This window comes from Cyprinodon variegatus, unplaced genomic scaffold (assembly GCF_000732505.1).
Source record: "Cyprinodon variegatus isolate N-32 unplaced genomic scaffold, C_variegatus-1.0 Scaffold112, whole genome shotgun sequence".
In the NCBI taxonomy this organism is placed as follows: Eukaryota; Metazoa; Chordata; class Actinopteri; order Cyprinodontiformes; family Cyprinodontidae; genus Cyprinodon; species Cyprinodon variegatus.
This window is the reverse complement of record NW_015150565.1, coordinates 588,958-608,874: the sequence shown is the minus strand read 5'-3', so window position 1 is coordinate 608,874 and position 19,917 is coordinate 588,958. Positions and strand designations below refer to the sequence as shown.

General features: G+C 37.1%; 1 protein-coding gene across 1 annotated transcript in view; it reads left to right on the top strand.

The window, feature by feature from the left end:
* Positions 1-19,917, top strand: part of tmem65 (transmembrane protein 65) — a 39,228-nt gene that overhangs the window by 3,936 nt on the left and 15,375 nt on the right. The window lies entirely within an intron of this gene.

Below are 19,917 nucleotides of genomic sequence, written 5' to 3'. Positions count from 1 at the left end.
GATCTGACTGTTTATTCTGTCACAACTTGTGCTCTATTCTAATATTGTGGTTTGTTGGTAGAAAGATAATTTTGTAAAGTCATTGCTGGTTTCTGTTGGTCCTAAGACAGTTGGTCACGAGACTGAGTGACTCATGTAGAAAACACTACCACCAGTCTCTGAATCAGAAGTAACAGGATCCAAAAATCATTTATTTTCTGGGGCGGGTCTGTATATGTTAGCGTATTTGGTGTGGGTTAAATCCGCTCTGTTGGCCAGAAAGCTGAGACTCAGTTTTACATTTGTCAAATCTATAAGTTACGAGAATCTGAAATGAAGTTTACAGTTTTTCTTTGGCTTAAATTGTTGGTTCGGTTTCCTTGTGTCTGCTGTATCCTCTGACAAACATCTCACCAATTATTCCTTATAAAACTGCATTCATTACAGAAGCATTTTTAAAGATACGGTTGTACACCCTGGCTGTCTTTATTTCTTTAGATTTGCATAACACAGCTCATTATTACTGTGCACCCAGGCTGCTCATTAAGGCTCTTTTTAAAATTATTTTTTTCAATGCAAACGCTTTTAAAAGCTGCCAATTTATAAGGATATATATATTTTATCATTTTTTTTAATACTATAAAGAACAGAGGAAGAAATACATTTGCATGCTTTGTCTGAGTGACGTCCTTAATTACCTGAGACCCAGCTTCATGTTCTGTTCTCGCTTTATTGTTTTCAGGGCTCAATCTCCTTTCCAGACTGAAAGGACATAATCTGCACAGCATGATCTCAGCTTCAACTGGGAGTCTTTTTGATTCAAGCGAGCTGGAGCAGTGCCTCACCTCGCGCCTCTAGTCTCCCCCCGTAGTTAATTAATCCACCGCCACAGTTGTTTTTCTAAGGAGAGTTTGTACCACTATTGTACCACTTTTGGCTGAACCTTGTGTTGCTTTAGGGTTGCAACTAAAGACTAATTTGCTAATCAGTTTTTTCTTTTAATTGATTAATAATCAGCTCACAAAGGAGGCCTAATAATAGAATTTTTACAGTCTTTGAACCAGATAAAATTAAAATTGCACCAGTTGAGTTCTGAGTAGAGCATATTTACTGATAAAGTTTTTCATTTTAAATTATCATTTTAAATGCTAACCATATGTGTATATTTGTAAGGTTTTGGCTTAATTTCTGCTATATGTTGGTTTGAGAAAAAGGGAATTTATAGTCTCTACAGTCCATTTAAGGGTTATGCCATTTACTAAATCAGTTGTCGGTTTTTTCCCCACATAGTGTCTTTAAATAACAATAAAAGAAAGTAAACAACTTCATTTTAATTGGGGCATTAATGATGCAATATTTATCTCTGCTCTTTTGAGTCTCCGAGAGTTCACACAAAAGGTCACAGTATTTTGGCCTTTTATGATTTGTAAAGCAGTGAATGTCAGCCCGGCTGCAGGGAGCCTTTAGGGACGGTTTGACTCAAAAACAGTAGCTAATCTCCTCTGAGAAGAAACTGTTAAAATTATTATGGCCTTCTATTTCACAGGCTCGGAGGGTGTGTGTCCTTTCGACTTCTCCTTTAGTCAGAGATCACCGCCACTCACACACAGACTTGTCAGTGTTTAAGCTATGTGCCCTTTCCCAACACAGCTGGTTTTAAAACTCAACTCCTCTCTGTCAAAGACGTGGATTTAGCCCACCATACCACTGAGGGGACTATAAAGTGGCTCAGACTAAACATTTTAAAGTTGAACTCAGATTCTGAACCTATATATCCTTTACTTATTGCCTCCCACAAAGAAGCTGTAAAACTTTCTCTTTTATCTTCAAAGGTTGCTTCATTTAATCATTTAACTACAACTGTTTCTACACCAAGGTGTTTGAACTCTTGGTCAGAATCAGAAAAGACAAATGAGATTGTAAAGGAAAATTCAGATCCTGTCAGGGTTTGGTTGAGATTTTGAGGACCAAAATGCAGAGGTTAGGAGGCAGAGGTGAGTTCTTGTAGTTTTAATGGCGTACTCACGGGCAACTGAGGCAGGAATCCAAAAATCCAACATAATAAGTACAGAAAAAAACAGAACCTTGAAGACATCATGGAAATGAATAACTGAAGCAAAAACCCACAAACCAAAGAACAAAATACCCTTGCCGAAAAACCAGGAAAACAAGTATGAAGAGCCAGGAAAAGATGAGAAAAAAGGACTGAGGAACTTCACAGGGAGAGGATATATTGGAGACTGAACAGAGGGGACTAATGAGCTGATTGGGAGCAGGTGTGAGCAGGGGATTCTAGAAGGGAGCTAGGGAAAATGAGACAACACAAGAGGGCAACAGAGGGCAGCCAGGAAAAACCTAAGGACTCAAATATAACCAGAAACCACAACAAAATAGGAATTAAACCAATAAGATGAGAAAACAAAGGAAAACATGGATCAACGTGAAATTGAAAACTCAAAGAAAACTTAACAGAACCAAGACCGTGACAGATCCAATATGGATTTTTCTTTGTTATACCTTCAGAAAAAAAAAAGACATCTTAACTACACTATCATCACTTGAATAGTATGAGCAATATTTCTATTATAAAATACCATTTGATATCTAATAGATGCTTGCCAACGTATTCCATTGGTTCATACACTGCATGCCACTTAGATTGTTAGTTTGTCGGGTCCTTAGAGTAGATCCTACGATAAGCTAAACCTTTCCCACTAAAACAGAGGAATGATGTAAATATATATTTATCAGGACTGATTACTACATTGATTTTAAGTTTTTTTATTTTATTTTTTAGGTCTTACCAGGGCCCTTCTTTTTAAGCTGCTCTCCTGAATGTAAACTTGAGTGAGTGTAAATATCTCCAGAGGAACTTGGTGAACTTGCTTATCTTCTTGACTGTTTCTCTGTGGTTTTGTGCAGCATCAGTGACTAAAGCACTGCATCATGCTGCTGCACTGTCCAATGTTTTAATTAGGGCATCTAGCTGAGAAGAGAAAGATATTTGGTGCTGAATGTCTGTGCTAATAAGCAGCTTCACCCCCTTTAACTCTAACAGCTAATGAGCTAAATGCCATCGAGGAGAAGTGAGGGGAACAAAAGCGATTTACTGCCGAGCTCCGAAACCCTTTCTGACTTTTCACTCAATACAGCACATTAAATCTACATTTCATATACGCTATCATTATAGGAAACCTATTTTTAATGTGATTATTTGTAGACGTATAGAGCAAAACTGGCTTGGTATTCTTCTTTAGATTAGCAAAAATGTTTGGAGTTGTATATAGAGAGCTTTAGAATAACATGCAGCCTTGATGGGTTTATTTACTGAACGAGAAAACCCAGAAAAAGTTTTCTTGTTTTACCTGGAGCATCATTAAAACTAGCCATCATTGTTGTCGGTTGACAGCATGTCATATTGTAACAAATCATCTTTAAAGACGATGGAGCCACAGTTAGGAACAAGAAACATCTGGTAAAGCATTTTGAGGGCCCTCTCCTTTAAAATGACAACACAGTCAGAAACCAGAAACAAATAATCCAGATTTGTATTTCGTCTTACACATAGAAATGGTTTATGATTTACTAAAAGTGTTTTTTAGAATTCAATTGGGATATAGAATAATCAATTTGGGGTTTGACCAGTTCATAAAATATCTTTTTTTCTTTTATCATCTCATTACTGTTTGATTTTGAAAAATGTAGTCCAAGTTTCACTTGCTTTTTGGCGAGAGTTCTTCTGCTGAGATCGTAATTCTATTAAAAAGAAATCGCTATTAAGTTTAGCACATTTTAAAAGCAGAAGCTAACCTTGGCTTTGTTAGCTAGGTGCAGTGTTCTTAGTGTCGTCCGGTCCAGAGACCTGCCCAGGAATTGTTAAAAATAAAAGATTGGCACCTACATCTCTAAAATTAGCATGCTGATGGAAACTCTACACTGCTATCTGCTTCTGTTTAAAGTTTTTCAATCTACTGGTTAAAGGAAAAGTCCGGTCAGCGAGGAATAATCAGTGGGTCATTATTTATACCTAAACTAATACGTTAGCAGTGATTTAATTAATTTAGCGTTAATCAGTAAAAGAATAAAAACAATATTTTTTGTTGCGATCGTGTTGTGTGGGAGCGGCCATTTTTGCCCAAATATAGTAACACCTCACTCCTGACATCTTCCGGTAGTGATGTCACGATAAGCCTAGCGCCATTCTCCCCGCTTTACAAGCAGAATCAATGGGAACTACTAGACACATCTGCAATCAACAACATTTATTGAAGATTTCCAGAGGACTTCACCCTTGAAATTCACCAGAGCTATAGTGAAACTGACAATGCCCACGTGCATGGCAGTTGGATGTTGTAATACATCGGGGAAAAGTGGGGGGAAAAAAGAATTGTTATTTCACCTTTCCGATTTATGATTCACCACAGGTTCGTTGTTTGATTGACAACTTCAAGAGGGAGGATTTGCCATTCAACTTCTGGCCAGAGAAAAAAAACATGTTACTCTCAGCTTCGCATAGTACACTGGTCGTCACCATTATGGATAATAGCGCGTTGTGACAAACACCAGATACAGCACTGGGACTTGCTCAACAGCCGATACCACACCGTGATGTCACAAACTAATAGATGGCAGTAGTGTTCTTTGACAAACATGGATGTCTCCATTAAAGCACATTCAAATAAAAATAACTCCTAATTAAAAACACTTATCATTTATTGAAAAGTGTAATCATTTTATACTTAAAGTACTTTTTGACTAGAATTTTTCTTTAACAATACATGAGTCAGTTGTTGACGATTGTTCTTTGTTTTGTGATATAACTTTACACGCTACAATCAAAAGTAAAATTATTTGTGCTGAGATTTGTATCAGTCAATATTTATCACACTTTAAACAGTCGATTTTTGTTTACCTACTAAAAAGTTTAAATAGGATTACCTTTGTTTTTTGTTTTTTTTACTAATACTTTTTTATTTTTTATTAATTATACAGCTGAAAAAGCACAAGCATGAAAACTTGGAAGGCTGAGACAGAACTCAAAATCCTGGACAGCATATAAACAAGAATCCGTACAGGCATGGGCACACAAACCAAAACAGGACAGGGATACTTAAAACTGTACAAATTGACAATCACTGTCAACAGCCAAAACCACAAGGGACCACCGAGGCCCTCGGGCCGGGGGCACAGGCACACACACAGCAGAACCAGCTCCTGTGTGACTTTCAGTCTCAAGGGAGCGCATCCAGTCTCTCAAAATAAGATAACAGAGGGGCCCAAGTTCTATAACATTTTTGGACCAAACCTCTAACACAAAATTTGATCTTCTCTAATTTAAGGAACAGGGACAAAAAGAAGCCTTGGGTGGGTGTTCTGATTTCCAAGCTAATATTATTCTTCTTCAGGCGAGCACAGTGGAGAAAGTACATTTTTAAAATCATGTGTTAGCGATATACCCTCCCCTGGAATTCCAAATATTGCCATTTCAGCACTGGGTTGGATGGCCATTACAAAGGCTTCAGATATGACCTGAAAAATTGTTGACCAGAAGTTGCACAATTTGTTACATAACCAGAACATGTGAGTTAAATTTGTCTTAGCTATATAGCAACAAGCACAAATTTCCCTGACTGTAGGACAAATCCTTGTAAGTCTAGCTCTACTGTAATGCATCCTATGAAGGACCTTGAATTGAATAACTCCAAATCGTGTGCATGAAGTTGACCCATTTACTCTACATAATGCATGATTCCAGCTCTCATCAGAAATGTGTATTCCAAGTTCTTCTGACCATTCTGCTCTGATCTCATTGATCTGTACTGTATTGAGTGATGAGATGTTAATATACATTTTTGAGATGAGACCCCTACATTGTGTTGGCGTTTGCAAAATTATGTCTATTCCTCCCTTTGGGGGTAAATTGGGAAAACAAGGACGGACGTTGCAAACAAAGTCACGAATCTGGAGATATCGAAATAGGAAGGAACGCTGTAAACCAAATTTAGCGGAAATAACATCAAAGGAAGCGAAAGGTCGCTAAATTTTCTTAAGCCTGCTCTCTGCCAGTGGGCAAAGACAGAATCCAATATGGTTGATGGGAAAGCATGGTTATCACATATGGGACTGTAGAGATAGAGGAGTTTGGCATTTTGAAGTGTTGCCTAGATTGTGACCATATTTTTAGGGTGGAGATTAAAACTAGTTATCACTTATTTGAAGAATCCATCAACCAGTTGAATCTATCAACCACTCTGCTAATGTTGTGGTTGTGCAAAATTGCACCACAAAAACAGTTTATAATGGGTGTTATCATCCAGCCAGAATGCAAAGATTCCTGTTCATGGACACCATTAATCTAACAGGGTGACGGCTCGAAAACAACTTCCTGTTATTAAGTGCTCATAATAGAAACTTAGATGAATGCAGCAGTTAGAGGCGATACATGTTCTTTTCTTCATATTTCTAGCTGTTTTGTTTACCACAGAGGCATTATCTTTTGCCGTTCTGTCTCCAGATTGACGAGATGTCCCACTGAGTCCAATTAAAATTCACTTTCGCTGTTGAAATCTGCAGTTGCTCGTGCTGCGTTTGACATATGGGCAGTAGTCACACTGCTGGGTTTTAATGTAGATAATGATGCTTTAGGGGTGTGTATTTGGCTCCCATTTAAAGGTTCCAAGTAATTCTTCACCTTAAGGCAGCTTGGGTGGCATCACAAGGGCTTTTACTTCGGAAATACTGAATGACTTTGGTGTAGGTTTTCAATCTGTGCTGCTATGAATCAGGAATTTCTTCTGCTGCAGAGACTCTGGATTCTCATCTGTGCAGACCTACAATAAGCACAGTGCAACAGCTGAGTAGTGGTAACGCCTGTGGCGGGTTACTGATGCAACAGGCGTGCCATCAGTGCAAGGTGTTTCTCCTTTAGTTCCTGAAGCAGGATCAGGGTATGGAGCTGTCCGTCTATGTTAGGGAGTCTAAGCTACCACCATGATACAACATCAGAAACCTGATCATATGCTGTACTGGATTCTCAATGGTTTAAAACAGATTTTAATGGCATGAATTTCAAAGCTTTTCCATTCAGTGTTTGCAAAGTCAGAATTTAATTTGGTCCTTTTTAAATTCTTAGGGCTGCAGAGAAGAAAGAGAAAATCTGATGAATAGATGCTGTTTTATGTTGATCTTTGGTTTCAAAGTATTATCCCACTAATTAATCTCTTTGATTTTTTTTTTTTTAGATTCGATCAGATCACACATCATCATTCAGTAAAAATACATTTCACTGCCTTTTTCAGCCTTTAAATCTTACTAGCTCTGGGTTTTGAACTGGACTTGAAGGTTTTGAACTGGGTTCTGTTAATAAGAAAAAAAAGGATACCTCTCTTTTTCTCATCTGAAAACTGATGGGAATACTGCTCACAAACTATCAATAGATGTTATCAGAATTTAATCATGGATTTTTTCAGTCGACTATAGATCAAAATAATTTTCGAATATCAAAAACAGACAGTGAAATGGCCCTTAACCTAGGGGATGGACTATATGATCAAAAAACCATGAAGAATACCCGCAACAAAATCCTGTATAAACCTACAGTATGACAATTATTGGTTTATAAAACTCTAAAATTCAACATATTTGCTCTAAAATCCAAATGTATAACACCCAGAATGTCCTTCAGTGGAAAACACTGTAATCATAAACCATAATGTATTGAAATATCAGAAAAGTTATATTGTAATATATATTTGATGCTGAATTATTGTCCAACTCTTAACTTTGTATGTTGAGTCAGAAAGCAATATTGATCATTGTTTGTTTTTGTGGAGATAAAACATGTAATTGTTTGGTTCTAAATGCCTAAAAAGTAATTAGAACTGACCTAAGGATTTTAAGAAAAGAAAAAAAATTTGAAGGAACCCCAACTTAGTCATAAAAAACCGTGTTGATGGCAGTGTGGGTTGATGAGGGCTCACATTGCCATTGCAGTATTAAACAACATCTTGTCTGCTGGTATTCCTCGTATCCTGCCATGTGACCCAAATGCTTGGTGTTCTTCAACATCGTAACCCAATAAGCCTTTTGGCCAACAGGACCTCGTGGTAATCATGTTTTCCCACTTAAAATAGGAGTTTACTATGAGAATATTTCATAAAACAATATTCCTATCCTGGTGTTTTCTAATGAAGTAAGACGCATTAAGGATTTTTGTTTGTTTGTTATGAGTGAACATTAGGGCTGAACGATTTTTCCAAAAATGAAATTGCGATTATTTTAAACCAATATTGCGACTGTGATTTTATTTGGATTTGTCTTTGTAGTAACCAAAATCATGTAAATGTTTTACTACAGGGTTAAGGTTTTATCATGAGCTGGAAAGCTTGCTCATCCAGGGTCCATTAGACGAGGACTTTACTGTAACCTTTTGTCAAAAAGTGTTAAATTCTACTAGAATGTATAAATTTGCATACTAGCTGCACATCTCTCTTCCCAACTGTGTGGTTCCCTACCCACTTTAAGCATATTACCGCCAGCTAAAGGGCTGGAGGGATCCATTTAGCTACTTACTGGTTTAACGTAATATGACCAAAATCGATTGCCACTGTCAGTAGAAAATTTTATTTAGCTAAATTGCAATAATATTGCAAATGCAATTAATTTCCCAGCCCTAGTGAACGTCTTTGGATTTGGTGCAGACAGCTGTGGATATGGTCAGGTTCTAATTTAGGAAGACCGGAGATGTTTGCAACATAGCATGGCTGTAAGATGACTTTGCTCCAACCAGAAACAGTGCTCACCTTTTTTGAGATGTAGTTCAAACCTATATGATTTAGATTGATGATACGTTTACTTTTAGTCAATATGGTTAGCTTGTATCCACATTACCTTGTTTAGCTAGTTTTTTTATGGCTTAGATGATGGGGGGGTGTCCCTCTCCCTCTTCCTCTATGTATAAATATAAAACAGAACAGATAAAGATATTTTTAACATTTTTTTGTATGAATTCAATTTAATTCAGTTTATTTATATAGCGCCAAATTCACAACACATGTCATCTCAAGGCACTTTCCAGTTCACCAGATCATACAGTCAAATTGATTCAAAGTTTTCCATCTAAGGAAAACCAGTTGATTGCATTGACTCATTGACTCAAATACAATCCCTCACACTAAGCATGCTTGTAGCGACAGTGGAGAGGAAAAACTCCCTTTAACTTAGCTAACTTACCTAAATATAATACAGTTTATCAGATCAGCGACAGGAGTTTTATGTGTCTGGGTCATATTTATAGAGCTGAGCAATATGGCTTAAAAATCTAATCTAAGATTTACTTATTTGTTCTAATGAATTAAATGTTTTATTTCCTTCCTTAATTTTCATTATAAAAACGAGTAATGACACATAATTTTCAAAAACTAGTTTTTATTTTAACCATCCACTTTTGGGAGTGAGCTTAATTTCAAGGGTAAGGAAAGGTTTGTAAACCAATGTTTCACGACAAATGATGAAAATAAAGCAAACTAAATCTTTGCAGCTAGTGGTGTTAAACAGTCAGCTAGTTTAACCCCCGTCTCCCTGTGCCTTTTTAAAATAATCTCCAGACAGTAAAGAAACATAATTCTCTCTGGTAGGAGCACTATCCATGTCAATTTATTAGCATCGGTAAAACAACTTTTCTTGTTCAAATAAACTATTTTATTGGAAATTTGATTCAAAATTGGCTAAAAATATTTTTACCTGGCATTTTTTTATAGCTGACTGAGATTACTAATGCGTACAAAGTTGGGATCAGAGGTTCATTGAAGAAAGCTTTAAAAAATCTGATCTGCTTACAAACATCAGCTTGTATGACAGAAATCCCCTAATGTTTGTATTATGGCACATTATTTGGGACGATGTGGGACAAGCTCACCTCATTATGAAATTATGAAACTTTGGCAAACTTCACTAAAAACTATGAGAACTATCTTTCTTTATCTTTTTCCTGTGTTAAGGTGCATTTTATTTTCTTTAAACATAATCTGCATGATAGTCTCTGTACATCAAAGTTCTTCACCTGTTATATTTTAGGAGCACGGTGCTCAGGTGGGTCATAAGGTGTGAGCAGCATTTGCGTGACTGCAGCTCTGCTTTCTTTACATAAAAAACAAACAAACAAACAAAAAAAAGCGGTTGTATTTCTTTTTTTTGTGACTTTTTTATAATGGGACACATGGTGAAAAATGTTGCACTGTCCCACACTATTGACAATCTGCTCATTAAATAACAGGAGCTTCTCTATACACACTGCAGCCAGTGTGATAGGAAGGAAAATAAAATAAAATCCGTTTTGAAGAGTTGGATACATGCAGTGTGACCGTGCCTTACAGTCCTAAAGGCACTCTAAGCACTATAATGGTGTTAATGAATGTTTAGATATGGTAGCAGACCTGTTTGTCTCTAAATAAACTCTTATTATTGGAGGAATAAAGAACAGATCTGGCAGAACAGCACAGCTTAATCAAAGCATGAACTGTGACCCTCTCTCCCCTCCCTCCTATTCTTCACTTTCCACACATTTTCTCTGTTATTCATCAAATCACTGCATGTGTGTGCCCTCATCATCTTTTCTGATGCTTCTCTGGAAACGTATCTCAATCTCCCGGCATGAGCCGGGACTTCCTGCTCATTTCAAAGCGAAATCACGCTGCAGTTTGCCGGACAGGCTTGGAAACTGTCTTCAAGAGGCAGCTAAAGTTTGGAAATAAAGACCTAATTTATCCATCGATCAGCACCTTTTCTTCCCAGGTGCCAGTCAGCACCTTCTTACTGCTTTCCCTGAAGAAAGAATATCTGTCTCAAATCTCTGAGGAAATCAGAGCTCCATTCAAAGTTATCATAGTGTTGGCACCACAGCATGAGATGAGCCTGTCACTGTGTACTGGCACCACATGCAAAGCTTATTGGTAGTGAAAGGCTGAAAGCAAAGTGCAGAGATGGCAGGCCTGGTGCTGATCCCATCAGAATGACAGAAATGGTCTACCGAGAATTTGAAATGTTCTTCCCTTTAGGAGGGAATAAACTAAATCAGCTCTCAATTTACAGCAAGCTTTGATAATTTAACACATTTCAGAATAATTTAGAAACCAATGAAATAATAAGTAAGGATCTTACAATCATTTCCAGGATAACTTCAGGGCTTGGAAATGTTTTTGTGGGTCCTCTGGCCTATTTTATTGGAATGACAGGTAGTGCTACAGAAACAGCCCAAGGCTCCTAAAACTGATCTGAGCAGTGACCCAGATAACTGAAAGGTGCTACAGAGAGAACCAACCCCTTCCTTTTAGCACCACAGTGGGTTACAGAAGGTTAAATTACCTATAAACTTACTCAAATCTGGGATTATAGACACTAATGCATTTCAGCCCAGTCATTATAGATGATGACAATTAGCCTGATAAGCATCCTTCTTTTTCCACGTGTTTTTGAAGCTCAAATAAGATCATTGTTTTCCTTTTTCTGTTTTCTGTAATCCTAAGTTTCTAGCTTGGAGTTTTTGTTTATTGAATTTTTTTTCTGATTGTGTGTGATCCAGTCTGCCTAGTAATTGCTGTGTAGGTTCGACCAAACTAGACCAGCAATTTAACCTTAGACAGAACTATGCAGCATGGTTGCTATACAATTTGAGTTTCTGTTTGAATCGGACACTAATCAATGCCTGATTCGTTAAAGCTCAAACCAACAGCATTAATCTTATTTGCCACAGGTGTAACTTAAAAAAAAAAAGGTATTTCGTACTTAGGATGTTCACTCCACACAGATCTGGCATTATAAAGACCAAACAATCAGTTTTGAATCTGGTTCCCAGTGTGGAAAGATTCAGACACAATGGTGCTGTGTTGTCGTTTTTAAAGTTTTTCTTATTTTTTTATTTTTCAAACATGGTGAACATAATAAGACATTTAAGTTCTGTAACTTACATGCATCTTGTTGCCACCATGTTGCTGTACTTTCCTGGGGTTAAGTCTGCAGTTATCTGGTGTTTTCCTTTTTTTTTTCTTTTTTTTTTCTTTTAGTCACAGCGCCACCTAGGGGCCTGGCAGAGACATTACAGCCTGCTCAGTGGTTCTGCATGTCATTGTGTGAACACACATTTACTCTAAATCGATCCACTTTTGCCTGAGTGTAGACAGGGCCCCAGGATGTTGGTTGTTTTGGACTCCAGATAAACCAGAGATCCTAAAGAAGCAGCTTAACTGCTGGCATTAGTTCAACTCTGTTGTTTTAGGAGACATCTGTGCTCCCCTTCTTGCTCATCCCATAAGCTCTCTCGTGTTCTCCCTGCTGTGTGGCAGGCAGCAGATAAATGCTCCCACCGAAGCGTCTTCTCCTAAATATCTTTTACCTCTAAACAAAGAGAACGATTGATACATAACAGACCCCTGGAATGATTTGATTATAGATGAAGTTCCTATGATATTCTATAAATGTTTAACTCCGAAAAACTAATAAACTATAAATCAACACTTCCAGGAACTGACCCTTTTTCTCCCTTAAACCTGCATTGAATTCTACATAATAAGTTTAAGCTCTTCAAGTAGTAATGTTGATCATAACAGTACCTATTATTTTATTCTGTAGCTTCCATATTTAAGCCCCCATGTTGTTGAGGCCTGTTGTTTGACTTTATGTGACTTCTTGGCAGAAAAATAAAAACATATTTTCAACAGGTATAAAATATTCATGCATTTTGCACTGCTGTGATCAGAAGCAGCAGTAAGCTGCAAATCCATGGATCATCTTTTACAATTAGAAGCATCATTTGTATTCAGAGTGTCGCCGACATATATTATTCAATGGCACTTTTAATTAGGCTGACTCATATTTCTGTGTCAACATTCATCACAATGGAGACTCTGGTGTCTTAAAGGGACACTATTCGTAATGATTTTAGGATCCTGGTGTGAAACGTCCGGTTGGAAGAGGCGGGGATGGCTTTGCTAGATATGCTTCTTCATTTCTGTGACATGAAGACGCTTGATGGGATTATTCCCTCCTCTGCATTCAAAGCCTTTCATCCTCACTTTATTCATTTTATACAGACAGTTAAAGATGAACACATGATGACAGCGATCTAGGGAAATGGGTCTGCCAACGTTTTTGTGTTGTTGTGAAATTAAGATGGTTTTAGAAAGTTGGAGGACATTATTTAAATGGATTCATACTAAACAAGATGAAGGATTCTTTATGATTATTAAATGTTTTAATCAACAAATCAAGCACATGAAGTGATAAACTAAGGGCTTTATTTGGAATAGAATAATAATTTCTTAGTGCTTTGTTTTTAGATTCTGACAATGTTTCATAATTAGTTTTAAAGTCATAAGGAAGCGGCTGTACCGTTACTGTTCTGAATTCTCCCTAGTGGTGCACGACTTTACACGAGTGAATAAAGTGAATGTGATTTATTGATTATCAAGAGGGCGGGATTGCTGTGGCGGAAGGTTCGCAAGCAAGTTGATTGTAGCCGATTTCTCGGAAGCATCTTGCCGACCAGTTAGCAACTTGGAGCTAGTAGGTTCGCAATAGGAAATTTCATTGGGACCAAGTAGCACTAAATTAGTGACTTAGAAACGACACTTTCAAGGAATGCTATGGACAGCGGAAACATGCAAGAGGAGAAGAGTTTTGTGTCGGAGATCTTGGATGAGTCTCCTCCGTCATACATGTTTTATTTAGAGGAGGAAAGTAGGGACGAAGTTGTTGTGGAAGAGGACGCCAGGGCGGCAGAAGCTTGGTTTGGTGTAGAAGGCTTACAGCCGTACATGTTTGAGCCCAACGCTGCCAGTTCTGTTAGCTCTACGCCTGCTGAAGACACAGACGTCCATCCCCGTGAACAATGGGACGTAACTCACTGGGAAAGGAAACTATTCTTATTTCTTATTTCAACCGTATATTAGCTGCGACATATGAATCAAGATGCTATGACTGAAAAAATTTGATTGGCAGATGACCGTTGATATATGATTGGCCGAATTTAGGTGTTCAAGCTGATGTATAACTAACTGGCCTGCATAAGATAAGGAGAAAAAAAAACAACATAGATTATAAGCCAGGATTTTTTTTTTAAATAGAAATTTTCTAACTTTTGGGACAATATTGTCTGATAAAGAGTACATTTATATACATGTTTAAGCCAGAATGATTTGACATTTAATTATGAATTCCCTACAACTTTAACCTAACTGCACAGAATAGGGCCTTGCTTGTTTTTTTGCATTGTTAAAAAAACAGTCCCAACAAACTAGGAAGGGTTTTTTTTTTACAACCAAACAGCAAAAGACAAACAAAAGACGGTTTTCTTATTTCCTCAAATTTGCTTTTTCATCTTAAATGTTAAACTTTTTATTTATATATATTTTAATACATTAAATTATAGTTCAATCTATGCTATTTTACAGGTTTGTTTCTAAAGTTATATATATTTATCATTTTCCTTGAACTCCTTGCGTTGAATATTCATAAGAGATGTGAATAATTTCACTAAGTGAAACAGATTGTTTTTGACAAATATGTTGTTATTTTGCTGGGGCTCCGTTTTTAAAAACAAAACAAAAAAAATGCACAAATGATTGTTTTTATTCCACAATTGAGTAACTTTAATTAGTGCTAAATGGCTTCAGTGGTTCAATTTTTACTCTTGCTGTTTAACCTTTTACTGGTAATGAAATGATATTTTTGGCATTCATATCATCTCCTAGTGCAGCGCAGAGTGTAATAATGGCTAAATGCATGCATTTCTTTAGGCTTTGGCTCATAATAATAAATATGGTAATCATGTATTCAAATATTCAGATTTATTCACAGGAAGAGCCTGATTGTAGACGTCTGTTTATCAAACCTCCTGCCATTTCACTGTTGTTGATCAGCAGGAAAACAGACAGATGAGGCAGCATCTGCAGCCGTCTAAACATGTACACACAGTCAGGGTATGTTTGATTTAATTTCCCAATGACTTATGAACAGCGTTCGACACACACAGCTGTCAGTTTAAGCTTTACGACACTCTACATTAACAGGGTGCATCTCCTCTGCATGTTAGTGCCTATTAGACTCCACATCTGCTGCTGCAGTATGAAGGGCTTTGATATTTATTTTCTCAGTCAGACCTATTTCTGGACGTACTTCCCAGGAGTCACAGTGTTTGTATTTACACTGCACTCATTAGTAAGTCTGAATAGGAAAGGCAGAAAATGGCTTATTCCCACTAGGTGGCCTGGTGTATACAGCCGATCTGCATTCATCTTCAGCTGTTGGAAGTTTATTTGTATAAATGCAGATTAATGCATAGTTAACACACAGTTTTACAAACTATGCAAGATAAGCTCCTTTGGTAGCAGAAGTTATCTTTTGTTTCAATTAAAAGGAAGATTTAGGAGCTCTAAAATAAGCTCAGACTTTCTTTAATGTTTGTTTCTTAAGGACTTTATTCCTTCCTGGTATTGTAACAGAACAACACACATTAAACAGGATTGATCATTTAAAATAAACCGTTGCCTCTAAATGCAAATCTTAAATGTCTTCCTGTATAATTATTCCACTATTGAAACATTTAGAAGTGAACAATTAGTGTAATGTACATTAATCAGTGCATCGATGTGGTTTACTGGTAATTTTGCTGCACATCTACTTCAGATGAGCTTTATTTAAATGTGGACAGTAAGCAGAACGGCTTCGCCAGCTGGAGGGATCCCAGAAAAGAGAAAATAATATTTTATTTTTCTACGTAGGGAAAGAGTTTAGGGAAGTGTGATTACAAAAGGAAAACAGATGGTGAGTTTGGGCTTGGAGCCTGATTTATAGTTCAGTATTTTGAGATGAAATATGTTGTTAAACAACTAAATAAAAAATGGCACTGCCTTCTTAGAGCCTTATATTAATGTTTTGTGTAAATAAAAGCATAAAAATATCAAATTGAGGAACATAGTTGTCAAATTGATGGAATCATTGCAGATTTAGCAGATCTTTACTGAAATTAATTAATGTTGTCTTGTTGTGTATTTTCTGTTTTTACATTTTTTTCATTACTTGAATTAATATCTTATATTTGATTGTGAGAAATAAGGCAAAACATGATTCAGCAATATTGTTAGATCTATAAGTGCTGTTCAGAAGAAATTAGCATTTTGAAATAAGGTAATTGTGTTAATTAGTCTGATAACGGGCTGTAGTTTTAAATAAATGAACTTCAGCATATTTACTCAGGGCTTAGGTTGAGCTTCTCAGCTGGAACAGGTGTGTGATATCCGCCTACGCCTGCAGAAAACAATGTTTTTATGCTTTCATGGACCAGTAGTCTGGATTCATTTATCGGTTTATTGTCCAGTTGTAAGATTTAAGGCCTTTTCTCTGGTATAAACTGCCAAGTGTTTACATAGAAAAAAAAGTAGATTTGTTTTCCATCTTTTGAAGGATCATTCAGAGCTTTTACGCCAGGCATTTTATTTTTTCCAGGTATGTTATTGTTTTTATTAGGAGCTTACGGTTTTCTCTTTGTAAAATGCACATTTAAGGTATGCAGGTTAGTTGATATATGTAATCACATGTAATAGGTATTCCGTAGGCACATTATCTGTTGTCTCACTGGGAGGCAGCAGATCAGCAATCATGTTTTTTTATGTTTAGATGAAATAAACATTTATCTGTGTTTTGTATTGATATAGCTCTCTATTTCTGAAAGTTCTTTTCTAAAAAAAAAATGTAATATTTACATGTTAAAAGTTTCTGAAATCAGTAGAGTTGAAATTATTTTAAGAAACCCATATAGATTGTTATATATAGAGGAAATATAAGCAACGTTGTTGACGTGAAACCTCTTTTACACTTTCTTGTTAAATGTTTGTCTTTGAGAAACTAGGCTTTTTTCCTGCTGATGTTAGAGAAGCTATATTTAATTTCACCTCCACATTACCTCCTTGTTCCTAAACGGTGATGGTCAGTTATAGGAGGGAAATTTGTTGCCTAGCAACAAAAAGGTCCGAGCTGACTATATAGAGGGGCATCGGATTTTTATGGCAAACTGACAGACTAGTTCTTAGAGGATGCTGAGTTGGTAGAGGTAGAAAGCAATGAAATGTGAAATGTAAAGCCTGGAGATGATTGAGTAATGTGATACTCAATTTTGAGACGTTGAACAGTAGGATTATATCACTGCAGTAACTGATTGTTATATAATCCTAACAATATTACAGGGTTGTTGCTGTTTTTCAAGATATTTGTGCAGAGTTTAGCATACATCTTTTTTATTGAAAAAGAATTGCAAAGGAAAAGTTGGACATGCACCAATCAATATGCAATAGATCGCAGTTGGCTGATAGCATTCTTATCGGTGTTGATCAGAGTTCTAAAAATAGGTTGAAGCAGTAGGATTAGATGACGTTTATCACAACAAAACTCAGCCAGGGCTCAAATTGGTGTACATGGATTCATGGAGCGACTTGCAGTGCGGAACCAGTATGGAGAACGCCACCTCCACCTCCAGGATTGGCAGCTGGTTGCTTTTAGCAGTACTTCTGCCTACAGTTTGTGGCCCTGTTGTCCTGCTTTGGAGGACAAATCCAGTTTTAAATTCATGTCAACATTGCTGTCTGTTATAAAGTTTCTTCACCTTGGATTTAGTGTTTGTGCTTTTTGAGTGATAAAAACGCTCAAGATATTTAGATTTAGTGGTACATGAAATCAAAATATCATTTATCTAGACATGTTTTGCTGGAATCGACCATCCCTTCCTCTGGAGCTTTCACTGCTGAAGGGTTCTGAGCAAAAACAAATGAGAAACTCTGGATCAAGTCAGTCTAACTGAAAATTCTCATTGTTCAGCTTTGGATCTTTGCCTCAGAGACTCCGTCCTCCTCTATCTCCAGTCAGATTTGCACAGCCATCCATCTGGTAACGTTATAAAGCGGATCCTTTTCCTGCCAGGATTTATTAGCATCGTCCTGAAACGGTCTTTTTTTCCATGAATGAAATGAGAAGGCGGCTCAGAGTTGAAATGAGCAGCTGTATATGGGCTGAAGGGGTAATCATTGCAACCTTCTGCTTCCTCAGCTGACAGGTAAATTCTCTGTATCATTATCTGCAGGATTTTCATCTTCTTCAGTCACTCATCTTTACAGGACTTATTAACCAAACCACTAAACCATATCTGCATTTTTACCTTTTTTTAACCAATATTTTATCTCAAGGCTAAAGCCTTCACTTACATGGCAAGATATATGCTTCATTAATTCATCAGCTGAATTGGACCCATATCAGAGATCTGCCCACACGTTCAGCCTAGGTATCGGAATGGGGTCAGGGGAAAATTTATGCATCTTTAATCAGGACAACAGCAGTGGTTCGAGAAAGCTGCAAACACACCTTTTAAGTTTGTTCTCTGCAGGCTTTTAGCTAGGGACGTTTAATCGGGTGTAGACCTTGGTGTATCTCTTCCTTAAATTTTGAAATTTAGACTCTTTAAAATGCTGCCATGGAAGGCAGCTATTTTTTGTCTTTGTTACAACACTATGTTTGTCCTGATTAGGGGAAGTACGTGTGCTTGACTAGAGGTGGAAATTTCATAAGGAAGAAATTAGATCATTTTTAGGTTCAATATTATGTTTCGTAGGTTAATTCAAACAATCAGAAAGCTTAATGCTACGTTTACATCACGATTTTAGCATGCTTCATTTTTGATGGTTGTACACATTAAAGGGGAACTCCGTTTTTTTACATCGGCCCCTTGATTTTACGTTATTACATCATCAAGCCGGCTACCGTTCATTCGTCCTGTCCCCTGAACTGCTGCTAGTTTTACTCACATATCTGGAAGATGTCTAGTGCTACTACCACAGATGATCTCGCTCTCCAAATGGAATTGAACTATTCAGATTAGCTAGCCGAATGAATAGAAGAGGTAGAGCGTAGCTGCATGTGGCCTGGGCTGACTGTTTGTGACGTTAGCGTTTTTCAGTTATGTGGTATAAACTACAGGCACCAGAATAATAAAAGTGATCATATCTTGCCAAAAGGTTTTGACATTTTTAGTAAATTTAGGCATTTATAAACTGTTTCAGTGGAGTGGTTATCTTCCTCTGCATGAGCAGTGCTGTCTCTCTCTCTCCCTGCCAGCTCCCAGATCAGCTTCTCTGATTGGTTGATGTGGCATGTTAAGCAACTAAAGTTTGATTTTTACAACTATAGCATTTGCTGCTTGTGAAATTTTTAACATTTGAGCAAAGATTCTGGGGGGAAATTAGGGCATATCAAAGCCATACCTAGCTTACTATTATTCTTAGTAAAGGGCATACAATGTACACCGAACGCATTGCTAGCTAAGTTCTACTGAGTTTCAGTTTGATGGCTGCTGAATGTCTCAGTTCCACCTGGAGGAAGAGGGTCTGTTTTTGTGAGAAAGACTTGTCAGACTTAAATGGAAGATGAATAAAAATTAGGGATGCACAATATAATCGGCCCCCTATCGGTATCGGCCTGTATCGGCCTTAAAACTGAATATCGGACATCCGCCACCCCACCGATATTTAACCCGATATTTGATCAGCTGCTGAGTTTCTAAAGTCAAAAAAAAAACAAAACTACTTCTTCCTCAAAAACGAATATTTGTATGCTGATATATTGACGCGGTATCGATCTATTTTACTAAAAAAATCTCACAAGAATTTGCAAAATATCTCGAGAGTTTGTAACAGAACGATGAAATTTCACGAGATTTTGAAAGTAAAATAGATCGATACCGCGTTTTTAAAAATCAATTTGATATCAGCATATGAAAATATATTTGAGTATATTATTTTTGTCAGAAATAGATAACAAAACTGCTATTTTCAATGACTACTTATTTTTGTCCAGCTTTAACATCAGTATCGAGATGGGGGAGGGGGGGGGGGGGGGGGGGGG